The following is a 15,103-nucleotide window of genomic DNA, read 5'->3' as shown; positions in this document are numbered from 1 at the left end:
CTACCATCAGAGTGAACAGGCAACCTACGGAATGGGAGAAAATTTTTGCAATCTACTCATCTGACAAAGGGCTAATATCCAGAATCTACAAAGAACTCAAACAAATTTACAAGAAAAAACAACCCCATCAAAAAGTAGGTGAAGGATATGAACAGACACTTCTCAAAAGAAGACATTTATGCAGCCAAAAGACACATGAAAAAATGCTCATCGTCACTGGCCATCAGAGAAATGCAAATCAAAACCATAATGAGATACCACCAGTTAGAATGGCGATCATTAAAAAGTCGGGAAACAACAGGTGCTAGAGAGGATGTGGAGAAATAGGAACACTTTTGCACTGTTGGTGGGACTGTAAACTAGTTCAACCATTGTGGAAGTCAGTGTGGCGATTCCTCAGGGATCTAGAACTAGAAATACCATTTGACCCAGCCATCCCATTACTGGGTATATACCCTAAGGATTATAAAACATGCTGCTATAAAGACACATGCACACGTATGTTTATTGCGGCACTATTCAGAATAGCAATGACTTGGAACCAACCCAAATGTCCAACAATGATAAACTGGATTAAGAAAATGTACATATTCCATATACACCATGGAATACTATGCAGCCATAAGAAATGATGAGTTCATGTCCTTTGTAGGGACATGGATGAAGCTGGAAACCATCATTCTCAGCAAACTATCGGAAGGACAAAAAACCAAACACTGCATGTTCTCACTCATAGGTGGGAATGGAACAGTGAGAACTGATGGACACAGTGCGGGAAACATCACATACCAGGGCCTGTTGTGGGGTGGGGGGGAGGGGGAAGGGATAGCATGAGGAGATATACCTAATGTTAAATGATGAGTTACTGGGTACAGCACACCAACATGGCACATGTATACATATGTAACAAACCTGCACATTGTGCACATGTACCCTAAAACTTAAAGTATAATAAAAAAAAAGGAAAAAAATGCCAAACTGCCAATACATTCTTTACAATATTTTTTATTTTACCTTAATCAAGACTAAGAGCTTTAACTATGAAAGTGTTAATTAGCCAAATTTCTCCAGTTCTCTATCATATTTCAAAGAATATTTTATTATCTAACCTTTTTCAACTTTCTATTTTTTTCTGTATGTGCACAAAGATAGACATACAGAGGAAAAAACTGCATATGACTTACACAGACCATCCACAACATGCCTATGCTTTGCATTCAGTCCCAGATTTTCTTCTTTTTCTTTAAATAAGCAGTACCATACCAGCTCCACTCTCATACCAACTTATTATCTTTCCTTTATAACCTTCCATACCAAAAATACAACTTCACATCCATAACTTTCTCCACTTCTCTCTCCCCTACTTACTAATTCCCTATTACCTTGTTTCATAAATAACCTTTTAGAAGTCCATAATTTGAATTAACTTTTAGACAACTTCTGAATTTGAAAAATTGTTTTTTTCTCACTCATAATGCATCTTTTGGCACAGTTATACACAGAATTATACATTAACTATAATTCTTATTCTTAATAACCTTTAATTTTTGTGAAACCATAGGAGGCAAGAAATCTTGAACTATCAGATCTTACCATTTTATAGATTAGGACAATTTCACAATTTTTAGAAACATATTTCCCCATATCATAACCCTTTCTTAACTGAAAATGACCTAGATATGCCGTGTACATCAAAAATAATTTTAAGACTTTAAGTTACACAAAAAATTACCTAAAACTTTTATGTCATTTACATGTACACAATTATTTTATTTTTAACAGTTTTTCTAGATTACTTTTGAAAACTAAGATATTAGGCACCATCATTTAAAGTTAGTTATTTCCTTGTTAACCATTTAGTAGCCAGTGAACATTAGGTGCTAACCTAAGAGCCTCAAAGTTAAATACATAGGTATTTTTTCCAATACCTCAGAAGATTCAGCTGTTTTCATTAAATCAACAACATTAAATTAGTCTTCTTTGTCAAAAAAATTCACACAAAGATCATTTTGTTTGGGCTGGTTTATAGTTTTATAACCTTCTTTGCCAAATCCTGACACCTCAAGATGCATATAAAACCCAGATAAAAATGTATGCTGACAATTCTAAAGACATTTCTATTTTTATTTTTTTAATTGTGATTGTTTTACCTTTTGTTGCAATTTTTACTGTAACTTATTAATAGCCAAGTGTCTCTATATTTCCTTTGAGGATTATCATTTCCAACTTTTTTTTTAATTTTTAATTTGTATTAATACATAAGAGTTGTACATATTTATGGAGTACATGTGATATTTGATACAAGCATACAATGTGCAATGATTAAATCAAGAAAACTAAGATAACCATCACCTTAAACATTTATCATTTCCTTGTGTTAGCAACATTCCAATTCTGTCTAGCTTGATAAGTAGATGGATATGTTCATACACATATATGTATACACATACACATATGTAAATAAAACATGCAAACACTGTATAGAGTATAGGACAAATCATGTGAGAATTAAATTCCACATTCTGGAATATAGAGTGTTATGCAGAATAAAATATTTATTTTTTTTTACATTTAAGTTTACAGTCCAGTCTAGCAAGAGCATATTTCTCATATGTGCTTTGAAGTATTCTTTTAGATACAGAACCAAATTTGCAGGTAACATGAATTTGAAAAACTAGCTTTACTACAATACATTGAAATATCACCTTTGTCACATACATACAAAATTATCATGTGTACTGGGCTTTTTATGGGTTTGATGCTTTGTTTCAGGCTAGGTGCAATGGCTCATGCTTATTACCCTAGCACTTTGGGAAACTGAGAAGGGAGGGTTACTTGAGGCCAGGAGTTGAGACCAGCCTGAGAACATAGCGAGACCTCATTTCTACAAAAAATAAAAACAATACCTAGGTATGGTGGCACATGCCTGTAGTCTTAGTTACTCAGGAGACTGAGGCAGGAGAACCATTAAGCACCAGGAATTCAAGGTTACAGTGAGCTATGATTGCGCCACTGCTCTCCAGCCTCCCAAAAGAGCCAGATCCTGTCTCAAAAAATAATAATAATAATAATAATTTGTTCCATAAATCAATTTGACCAGTCTTATTTATTTACATGCAGTCTGATTGCGTGATTTTGTGGTCTGTTTTTGTGCCTGAAGATACATCAGTTTTGGGGTGAAGTGGAATCACAGGCCTTGCCACAGCACTACTGAATTATGAATGTGCACTCTAAGACAGATCGCCAGATGATTTGCATGCGCATCTATACTGAGTGAGTGTATATCATTCTCAGAGGTTTAGTCTTCTATATGAAAATAAATTATAAAAGTAAAAGATTATTTATGATAAATAAGACTAATGCAGAGAAAGAGTACAGAAGCCCTCCTAAGCAGCTCCTGCCCAGTTTTGGCAGGAGGTGAGTTTGACTCTCTCTCTGGCCCCACCACAGTGGGCCCCAACTGTGTTCCTGATTACCTCGAAAGAACTGCCTTTGAAATTTGACATCTGTATCCAGATAGATGAGTGTCGTTTTGTGAGCCCAGACAGTAGCCTCCTCTCAATTTGGGAAATTTTTAAAAGAATTTCCATCTGTAGGCTGAACAATCCCAACTGAGAGAGGAAAGCACCCTGACTGTTGCAGTATAGACACCCTTGGGGGCCCTTGGGGGGAGCTTGTTTGTAATTATGTGTAGTGTCCGGGCAAGTGAGTGTTCTTTTCTGGGTACCAGACAGCAGGATCAGCTCCTCTCAATTTGGGAAATGACTGAGCAAACTCCATTTGCAGGTTGATCAAGCCCAACCAGTGAAGAGAGGAAGCACCTCGACTATCTCAGTTTGGAAGCTTGGGGCTGGTTTGTTGCTGCAGCAGTTGGGTTGTGCTCTGGAGATTGTGTGTTTGGTATAGTTATGGGAAATTCGAATTTGGTAAACTAACATTCTCTTGCAATACTGTTTGGCCTCACTATTTTTTGGAATTCTGGAGTTAGCTGTTGAATGGGACAGTGGGATGGAGTTTCACGTGTCCAGGCTTTTGTGCTGCTGTTCTAAGCAGGGTTAGGCCTGGTTAGTATGTGTTATGCTCTTGTGATGCTGTTTGGCCCCAGTGTTCTTGGGAGTCTGGGGAAGTTTGGCCTTTAAAAATCATACTGCCATGAAAACTGCTCTACTCAAAATTTTGATTTACAGCCTTCACTGGATTACTGACGGGGCAAACAATGTCCAGTCATGTAAACTGGTGGGTTTATATTGCTATCTCATGGCTAGGGTTCTAAGGTAAAAGCTATTATATCTTCATTTGTGTGTGTGTATACTTGTCTAGATGTGTTTATTTGTATGTACATTTCTTGTTACATGTTGTGCTTATCAAATTGGCTTATAAATAAAAGAGTACTCATAAATTAAGTCTAAGCAATTTTCAAGTTCATGTGACAGGCATATTTTTAATAAACAAGCTGGCTTTAAAATTTTAAAAATGAGGTTGGAGAAAGGCAAACATCTTGCAGAGGAATTGGTAGCTGGAAGAATAAACACTACAATACACAAAGAATTGTGAGTCACTGAGGAGAAAATAACTTAAACTGTTAAACAGGAAATTTAGTAAAAGTATCTAAAAGTAACTAAAAAATGAGGAATTCTAAATGGACTACCCAAAACAAAAATAATATTTCATGTTATTACTTTTCAAGAAATTGCAAATAAAAAAGACATTATATCTTATATGTAATAGAGAAAAACTCTAAAGAAGATAGTAGGTAACATTGGTTGGGATACACTTGTCTTTGAAACTGTTTTTGGAAAATATTCTTATTTAATATTTTAAAAGCGCACACTGCTTTGGTAATACCTTTAAAAAAATCCATATACATGAACTTTTGAAGAGAATGATCCTACAATTCAGAATTTGTCCACATAAATAAAAGCAAAAAAATATGCAATATAGTGGTTAATATAGCAACATTTAATGGTATAAACTAAAATAGAAATCAAATCCCTGCAAAAATTTATTCTAGGCACAAACATACAACCTTCACAAAAGTTAACTTCAAATTGCATCACAAACCTAAGTATAAAATGCAAAACTACAAAATGCTTAAAAGATAATGTAGAACAAAATTTAGATGATCTTGATTTGGTGATTAATTTAAATACAACATCAAAAGCATGATCCATGAAATAAATAATTGATACATCAGATTTTATTAAAAGTAAACCTTTTATTCTCAAAAGACATTGTCAAGAGAATAAGATGACTACCCAAAAACTTGTAGAAAATATTTGCAAAAGATACATCTAATAAAGGGCTGTTACCCAACATATACAAATAACTCTTAAAACTCAACAATGAGAAAATGAACAACCAGCTAGGTGGGGTGACTGACACCTGTAATCCCAGCACTTTGGGAGGCCAAGGCAGGAGGATCCTTTGATCCCAGGAATTTGAGACCAGCCTGGGCAACATGGTGAAACCCTGTCTCTACTAAAATTACAAAAATAGCCAAGCATGGTGGCACACACCCGTAATCCTAACTACTCAGGAGGTTGAGGCAGAAGAATCACTTGAACCCAGAAGGCGAGGTTTGTAGTAAGCCAAGACTGCACCACTGAATTCCAGCTTGGGTGACCAGAGTGAAACAAACAAACAAAAAAAAAAAAAAAAAAGAAAGAAAGAAAAATCTGATTTAAAAATGGGCAAAACATCAGAACAAACAGCTTACCGGAGAAAATCAGCAGATGTCAAATTAGCATAAGAAAAGATGTTCAACACTACAACTGACTAGGGGATTGCAAACTAAAATTACAAGATACTAGGACTTATCTTTTAGAATGGCAAAAGTCCAAAACATTGACCACTCCAAATGCTAGTGAGCATGTGGAGCATAGGAACTCTCATTCCTTGCTGGTGAGAATGCAAATTAGTACTGCCACTCTGGAAAACAGTTTGTTAGTATCTTACAAAACTAAATGTACTTGTGTTATGCAATCCAGCAATTGAACTTGCTATACTCAACTGAATTAAACACTTATGCCCATACAATATCTGGCATACAAATGTTTACAGCAACTTTATTCATAATTTGCAAACTTAGAAGCAACAAAATATCTTTCCATAGGTGAATGGATAAACTCTGGTTCATCCATACAATAGAATATTATTGATCACTAAAACAAAGAAGCTACCAAACTATGAAAAGATATGGAGGAAACTTAAATGCATCTTGCTAAATGACAGAAGCAATGATACCAACTATATGACACTCTGAAATAAGAAAAATTATAGAGACAATAAAAAGTGGTTTCCAGAGGCTATAGAGGAAGGAGGTATAAATAGAAATGAGCACAGAAAATGTTTAGGGCAATGAAAATATATTATATGATAGTATAATGGTGGATACATACCATTGTACATTTGTCAAAACCCTTAGAATGTACAACATCAAGACTGAACCATAATGTAAACTACAGACTTTGATGATAACCATGTGCCAATGTAGGAACATTGTAACAAATATACCACTCTGATGTGAGATGTTGATAGTGGGAGGGCTGTTTATGAGAGATCAGGGAGCATACAGGACATTTCTTTACTTTTTGCTCAGTTTTGCTGTGAACCTAAAACTACAGTAAAAATTTGTTAAAATAAAAAAATAAAAATTAAAAAAATAAATTGAATTCTTAGAAGTATGGAATGAGTGAAATAAGTTCCAGTATACCCATACCATGGAATATTTTGCCACAATCAAAAAGGATTATATACTGATATTGGAGTTATCCATAAGTTATTCATAGTTACAAAGTTTGAGTAAGGGCACAATATGTAATCCTTTTTAAAATATATGTTTAATTTAAGCAAATTGTAAAACCTCTTATACTCTCTTTTTCTAATATTTTCTTTCAAGTACAAAGTAATAGAATGGTGAAAGTGATGAAAGGATAGACAAGCTGGTCATAGAGGCTAACTTGAGAGAGGATATAAAATAGGAACACTTTTACACTGTTGGTGGGACTGTAAACTAGTTCAACCATTGTGGAAGTCAGTGTGGCGATTCCTCAGGGATCTAGAACTAGAAATACCATTTGATCCAGCCATCCCATTACTGGGTATATACCCAAAGGACTGTAAATCATGCTGCTATAAAGACACATGCACATGTATGTTTACTATGGCATTATTCACAATAGCAAAGACTTGGAACCAACCCAAATGTCCAACAATGATAGACTGAATTAAGAAAATGTGGCACATATATACCATGGAATACTATGCAGCCATAAAAAATGATGAGTTCATGTCCTTTGTAGGGACATGGATGAAATTGGAAATCATCATTCTCAGTAAACTATCGCAAGAACAAAAAACCAAACACCGCATATTCTCACTCATAGGTGGGAATTGAACAGTGAGAACACATGGACACAGGAAGGGGAACATCACACTCTGGAGACTGTTGTGGGGTGGGGGGAGGGGGGAGGGATAGCACTGGGAGATATACCTAATGCTAGATGACGAGTTAGTGGATGCAGCGCACAAGCATGGCACATGTATACACATGTAACTAACCTGCACATTGCGCACATGTACCCTAAAACCTAAAGTATAATAATAATAAATAAATAAAAAGAAAAAAAAGAATATAAAAGGAATGGAGGATACTAAAACCTATGTAAATACCTAATGTAATTTAAAAAACAGTAAATATAGACTGTTCACATTGAGAGTTATGTAATTCATATATAAAATAATTCATAGTTTCATGAAAGTAAGACTCACAAAATGCGTATTGCATTTATTTTCTGTCAGTACAGTGGTGTAACTGCCCAATGGGTTCATTTTGCCTGCTGCTTAGATAGAGCTGATTTATCAAGACAAAGGAATTGAAATAGACAAAGTTTAATTCATGCAGAGCCAGCTAGAGTATGGATAATTTGGTGGGTAAAGGCCCAGGTAGTCTGGAGTGCCTGTTGGTTGGGTCAGAAATGAAATCACAGGGAGTCAACGCTGTCTTCTGGTGCTGAGTTGATCCCTGGGTTGAGCCCAGAAGACAAGATGACCCAGTTTGTCAATCTGGGGGGTGCCAGCTGATTCGACTGTTTGGTCTGAAAAATATCTCAAGCACCAATCTTAGGTTTTACAATAGTGATGTTATCTCTAGGAGTAATTAAGGAGGTTTAGAATCTTGTGTACTCTTGCTGCATGAATCCTAAACCAAAATTTTTAATTTTGTGGCTAATTTGTTAGTTCTACAAAGGCAGTCTGTTCCCAGGGCAAGAAGGGGATTTGTTCCAGGAAAGGGCTGTTATCATCTTTGTTTCAAAGTTAAACTATAAACTAAGTTTCCTCTAAAGTTAGTTTGGCCTACACCCAGGAATGAACAAGGACAGCTTGGAGGTTAGAAGGAAGGAGTTGGTTAGGCCAGATCTCTTTCACTGTCATATTTTGCAAAGACCATTTTAGTGATTTACAAGTTATTTTTTTCCTTCTTCATTTGAACTTTTCAGTGTTCAAATTTTTAAAACAAATATTTTTGTGGCATAATCACAATGAAATAGTCATTGTGGAGGGATTAAGAGGATCTATATCATATTAAGCAACATAACATGTTCTGCATTCCTTACTTAAATTATTTAATAGTTACAGTGAAGAAGAACATTCTTATTTAACAGAAAAGCTGTGCTTAGATTTTCAGCTGACAACTATACTTTTCTTTTTCTGTTCTTTCTCCTTTTTAAGTATTTTTTTCTAATTAAAATTTTTCAAATATATATCATTTTCAAGGCAAAACATCTAAATTCCTGCTGTGGCATATACCGAATTATATAAAACTCCGATATTTGTACCACAATCTTCACTTTCTTTAAAATAAACAAAAATAAAGTCTATATAATAAGCTAAACCTCAATCTTGGTCCCAGTTTCTTTCAAATGGAAGAATATCTAAGATTTTCAGTTACACACTTTGTCCTTAATTACTTTTCTATTTTTAGTTACTAGAATATTAACTGTTTACAAGCAAGAGAAAAAATGTTTCATCTCTATGCACTTGTATTGACATTTGCCCATCAGTCACTCCAGGCCAACATGTCCATGTCTACCAAGAAATAACGGAATGAGTGAACATTTGTTTTAAAAAAAGAATTACTATTTGGTCGATGTGTTTTGAACCCAAATTTAGGTGCTGGGCAAACACAAATGAAGAAATCACCCTGTAATGAAAAAGACAATACCTCTCACAAAATATTGTATCTCTTCCATTTGGCAGGACCGACTCTATCCCACATATTAACTATGTATTTTTTATTTTTGTTTTTTGGAGTTAATATGAACTCCATGTTTACTTGGAAAGTTTCTGTCTTCTTAGGTAATGTTGATTTATTTGAATATAAACAAAGCCATAGTTCCATGGTTATTACCTGTCTTACTCAATAGGCTGGTTAATTAAAAAACAAAGAAGCAAACAAACATACAGGTTCAAACATATGTAAAGTATAGTCGTTAAGCATCCTCTCTTCAATATTTTTGGTTTTTACATCATAGGTGATGGGGTTCAACATAAGAAGGGTAACAAAGTAATGTTGGCTATAATGATGTGGATATATGGAACAATTTTATAACCAAATCTGTAAGTGGTAAAGGAGAAAAGGTCAAATATGTATAACAGTAAGATGGTTCAAACATAAGAGCCACAGGTGCTCAAGGTATTGAGTCTAGCTTTCTGTCATGGGAGCTATAACATAGAAGGAAGAGTGAAAACAAAAGTTGATTATCGATACAAAGACTGAAAATCACTAACAAGGCAGATTAATTAGTAGGAGAAAAAGCATACAAATCTATTTAACATGTATACACAGGAGCCTTCAGAATGAACATCCAAGCCTCCCAATGAGGTACAGAAACGTAAACACCACCTTGAGTTTGCAGAAAGAATGAGCACGCAGAACGGCCCAAAACAGGTTATGTTAGTAACTCAGATTTTAATAGAAAAACAGGTTATAGGACAGGGAGAAGAGGAGGCTTATCTAGCACAGGTTGTTATGTAGATGAAACCTCACAGGTAGAAGCCCTCAGGGAGATTAGAAGACAAATGTTTCTTTTCAGAACTTTAAAGGTATCAGACACTCCATTAACCAAAAAGGGAAGGGCCAGGTGCATTAATGCAGATTCTCTGTAGATCTACAGATACAAATGTTCCCACAAAAGACAGCTTTGCAGGGCCAATTCAGAATATGTTAAATAAATATATTTTGGACTAAAATATTTTTATTTCCTTCATAGCTATTACGTTGGTTTTCAAAAAATGTGTATTTGATTCAGGAAAATAGAGTAGACATTAAAACATTTAGCTATAAAACAGGGAAATTAGATTCAATTATGTTCAAAATTATTAAGGTGCATCATCTCACTTAAGACCCAAATTCACAATCATGACTTTCCAGTTATTCTTATACCATAGATAAACCTGAACCAAAACCTTACACCTTATCTAACATAAAAGTTTTAGCAGAAATTTTTGGAGAAAATCTTCATTACCCAAATTTATGCAATATATTTCTTAGATATGACACAAAAATTATTCATAAAAGAAAATAAGATGAATTAGACTTTATCAAACTCAAAATTATTTAAATATAAATTTAGTTATGTCTTAACAAGTTGTAAAGTCTACACAGAAAATTAGGTTTAGAGACATGAATAATGATTTAGAATTTTGGTCTAAAATGTTTCAACATTCTATGCATCTTCCATACTCATTACTGCTCAGTGAAGTCAATATACTTAACATGATTTAACGGTCTATATGAAGTAGAACTTTCACTGAAAATTTAAAGTTTAAGGGAATGCTGATTTATTTTAAATGTTCTCTGTAAACCCTTATCTTTGTTGATGACCCTCGAGAATCAAATATCCTTGCAAAGTCAAAAACCTTTCATTGTTAAGAACTTAAAGAATCTCTCCCTGATCCTTTTAGTTTTAACACCATAAATAATAGGATTCATCATGGGTGGGATAAGAAGGTATATATTGGCTATAAAAATGTGGATATGTGGACCAATGTGGTAGCCAAACCTGTGGGTAAGAAAAGAGAAAAAGGCTGGTGTGTAAAACACCAAGATGACCCATACATGGGAGACACAGGTACTTAAGGTCTTGTGGCGGGCAGCTTTGGATGGGAGGTTGAAGACAGTTAGAAGAATAAGAGTATAAGAACAGACAATCAATATGAAGTCCAGTCCTCCTGTCAGAAATGCTACGATTAGGCTGTAAGCTCTACGAATCTTGGTTTCAGTACAAACTAGCTTTATCAGGGCCATAAATTCACAGTAGGTATGCGAGATGACATTCGTTCTGCAGTAGGAAAGCCACCTCAGGAAGAAGGGATGTGGACTGAGGAGTACAGCTCCTCTGAAGACAATAACCAAACCTAAGTTTCCAATCACTGTAGGTGTTAGGATAGTAGAATGTCTCATTGGGTGACAAATGGCCACATACCGATCAAAAGCCATGGCCAAGATAAATCCAGATTCCATGGTAGACAGAGAATGGATAAGATACATTTGAGTGAGGCAGGCTTCAAAGTAGATCTCTCTGTCATTGAACCAGAAGAGGCTCAGTATCTTAGGAAGTGTAGTAGAAGTAAGCATCAAATCAGCCACAGAGAGCATACATAGAAAGAGGTACATGGGTTCATGCAGTTTTGGGTCCGTCTTGACAATTAACAAAAGAGCAGTATTTCCCATCAGTGACAATATGTAGACCAGGCAGAAAGGGACAGAGATCCATTTGTGGGCAGCCTCCAACCCTGGAATGCCAAGCAGTAGGAAGATGATAGGTTGAAGATTGGTCCTGTTGAAAGCTAGCATTATGTGAGCAATGGATAGTCCATGTTTCTGCTGAAATTAAAAATCACAAACATTATAGACACGTGAATACCAACCATTTTATTATTATTATTATTATTATTATGGACTGGGAAAGATGTGTACATTCAAGAACATAGAATTGGCTATGGAATAATGTTCTCAGTAGTACCATCTTTCAATGAATCAAATGCATGTGAGTGTGATTTTTTGGGTAAGAATAATTGGCAGAAAAGTATTATATGTGAGTATATATTACATATATATTTGTGATTTTTTTCAGGAAGTATTGTTCAGCTGGCTAGACACATTTTAGTAGTATTACGGAGATAGCAATTGATATATTGATAAATATAGAGATATAATTTTCTACCATCTGAGACAGTCAAAAAAGAACAAGAACAACTACCTTGCCATTTGTATATTTAACCTTTCTTGTCTATTATCAGTGATAGTGCTTAGAGAAAGGAGGAACAGGAGATTTAGGAAATACTGAAAAGCAACTAGAGTAATTAGTTGATATTTCGGAAGGAAGAGGTGTAAACAAAACAGGTGCTATATTGGAAGGCAAATCATTGAGTTAATAAAGAAAATACCTTATTCTTCATAAAATAAGACAAACTCAATAGTAAGAAATTATCATTTTACAAAGGATAATCCAATTTAGCAGATGTCTAAATCTAGGAAACATGAGTATTCATGTTACTACATACTTGTGTTCTTTTATAAATGATCAATCAGATTGAGAATGTACGCAATGTATTCCTCAAAATTGCACAATGCATGTGACTTGATTTTTGTTTCCAAAGTGAAATTTTATAAAAAAAAAGTCATTGGTTCACAGATATCAGTTATCAGAATGAATGGCTTGGAAAATATAAACAATTATTTTGGAAAAATTCTAACAATACTAAATTTTAAATTGGTAAATCATTATTTTTTAGTTAATAATGTTGTATTACATATTGGTAATTGGCTAACAGAGTAGATTTTAAGTACATTAAAAAAATAAAATTGGCCGGACATGGTGTCTTATGCCTGTAATCCCAGCACTTTGGGAGAGTGAGGCAAGTGGATAATCTGAGGTCAGGAGTTCAAAACCAGCCTGGCCAACATGGTTAAACCCCATCTCTATACAAAAATTAGCCAGAGATGTTGGTGCACGTCTGTAATCCCAGCTACGTGGGGGCTGAGGCTGGAGAATCACCTGAACCCAGGAGATGGAGGTTGTAGTGAGCCAAGATCACAGCAGTGTCTCCATAAAATAAATTAAATCAACTATAGGAGATAATGGATATGTTAATTTGGTTGACTATAGTAATCATTTACTGTGTATATGTTTATCAATATAAGTATATCAAAACATCATGTTGTATACCCTAGATGTATACAATAAAATAAATTGCTATTTTGCTTGAAATATCAATATATTAATATAAAGAGCCTACGGAATTTGAGGCATCCTTTTTGTATGAATAAAACTAAGTCTCTTAGGAAAAATAAAGTTTTGACCAAGGTATATCAGGACTAAATCCAATAGCGAGATAAATCTCAGCTTGAATATTGAGTTAGTCTTCTTCTATGTTACTTTTAGTAAAGTCAAAAAGACCTTTCGGACAACCACAAGGGCTGAGAATTCACTCCTTAGGAGTTGATTTACAACCTCTATCCCAGGCTTCAACATTCCTTTTTCATGGAAGCACTGACTTCTCTCCCAAATTAACCATCTCTCTACTGCCTATAACCTGTTTATCTTACCTCTGTAACTAGATGGTCTTGCTTCACAGCCAGAGACTCAGCTAAATCATGGCTATAAGTACAATAGGTGTCCTAATACTTCTTATCCTGGGGGACAAGAGGCCTGCAAGGAACATTCTCTCTCTCTCTCTCTTGCTCTCTCTCTTTCTCTCTCTCTCTCTATATATATGTATATGAGAGGATATATATATATATATCCTCTCATGAGAATACTGTTTGGTTCTCAACATTGTAAACAGTTTCACCAATCTTTCCCAGTCTTTCCAGGCAAAATATGGTCTCTTAAAGGGATTCAATCTGGTTGTTCTTTACCACCTGAACTCTGATCATAGAAACCAATAAGAGATGGTCTCTAGACTCCAGGCCTCTTGAGATACTTTATTTCTTGTACTTCTTAGACTTAAGTACATGCAGATGTTGTAAACTAAATGCTTCTTTAGAACATATGTGATGAGACATGAAGGGAGTAGAGGACATCATGGAGAGATTGGCCTGTTAATTAATGAGGGTGATCACATTAATATCCTCATATGCCTCCAGATGTCCTGAAGTAACTTACCTAAACTGTATTTAGCTCCAAAAAACAAACCTACAGGAAATTTCCTAGCCAGCTTCCTATTCCCAAAACCCCATGAACTTTACTTCCTTGGTCAAGGACACGATGTGCATTATCATGTATAGGTGCATCATTATTTTTATTTTGGTTAAGATGTTATGCAAATATTATATTTGTTTTCCTACACATACGCTCCTCAATTTTTTCTGCTCTTATATTTCAGGAAGGATAGATTTTGCAGGCTGTATTTTCTAGGATAACAGATCATCTATCTTCTGCAGAGTTGTTCAATAGAGACACTGAAAAACAAATATTAGAGAAGATGAAAGAGATGTCAGGGTATTTTTCCTAATGTTTTATATTCTTCAACTGCATTTAGCCCATGGTTCCAAATCCTGCCAGAGGGGACTGCTATGTTTTCAGTTTCCACTGAGAGACTCACACCTCTGAATAATGTATTATTACAATACTGATGTCTTTCTATTTCACTGGCCTAGAGTCACATTAGAATCATTTCTTTCTGATTTCTGGGAGTCTTCATGGTCAAATATTTGAATTTTCAACAATTCTATAAGTTTTGTAAATAATTATCTGCAATAAGGATGCCAAACACTAAATATTCAAGTGCTTTTGGTTATCTAGTTAGACTCTGACTGATATAGATGCCTTTCATAATAATATAGGGTTAGAGGTTTCAGTAATTGGTTGAGGTTTCAGTAATTGCTTTATTTAAAACACTGGCATAGCATTGCCCTCATAGTTATCTGATTTTAATGATTACAAAAGAAACAATTAAAAACCACTAATAACCTCAAGATAATAAAGGCCATATGTGAAACACTCACAGCAAACACCATATTCAATAAAAAGCTTATTCTTTAAGATCAGGAACCAGGCAAAAACACCTGCTTTCACCACTCGTAATAAACATAGTA

This window comes from Pongo abelii, chromosome 9 (assembly GCF_028885655.2).
Source record: "Pongo abelii isolate AG06213 chromosome 9, NHGRI_mPonAbe1-v2.0_pri, whole genome shotgun sequence".
In the NCBI taxonomy this organism is placed as follows: Eukaryota; Metazoa; Chordata; class Mammalia; order Primates; family Hominidae; genus Pongo; species Pongo abelii.
The sequence above is the reverse complement of the archived record's forward strand: the minus strand, read 5'-3'. Positions refer to the sequence as shown.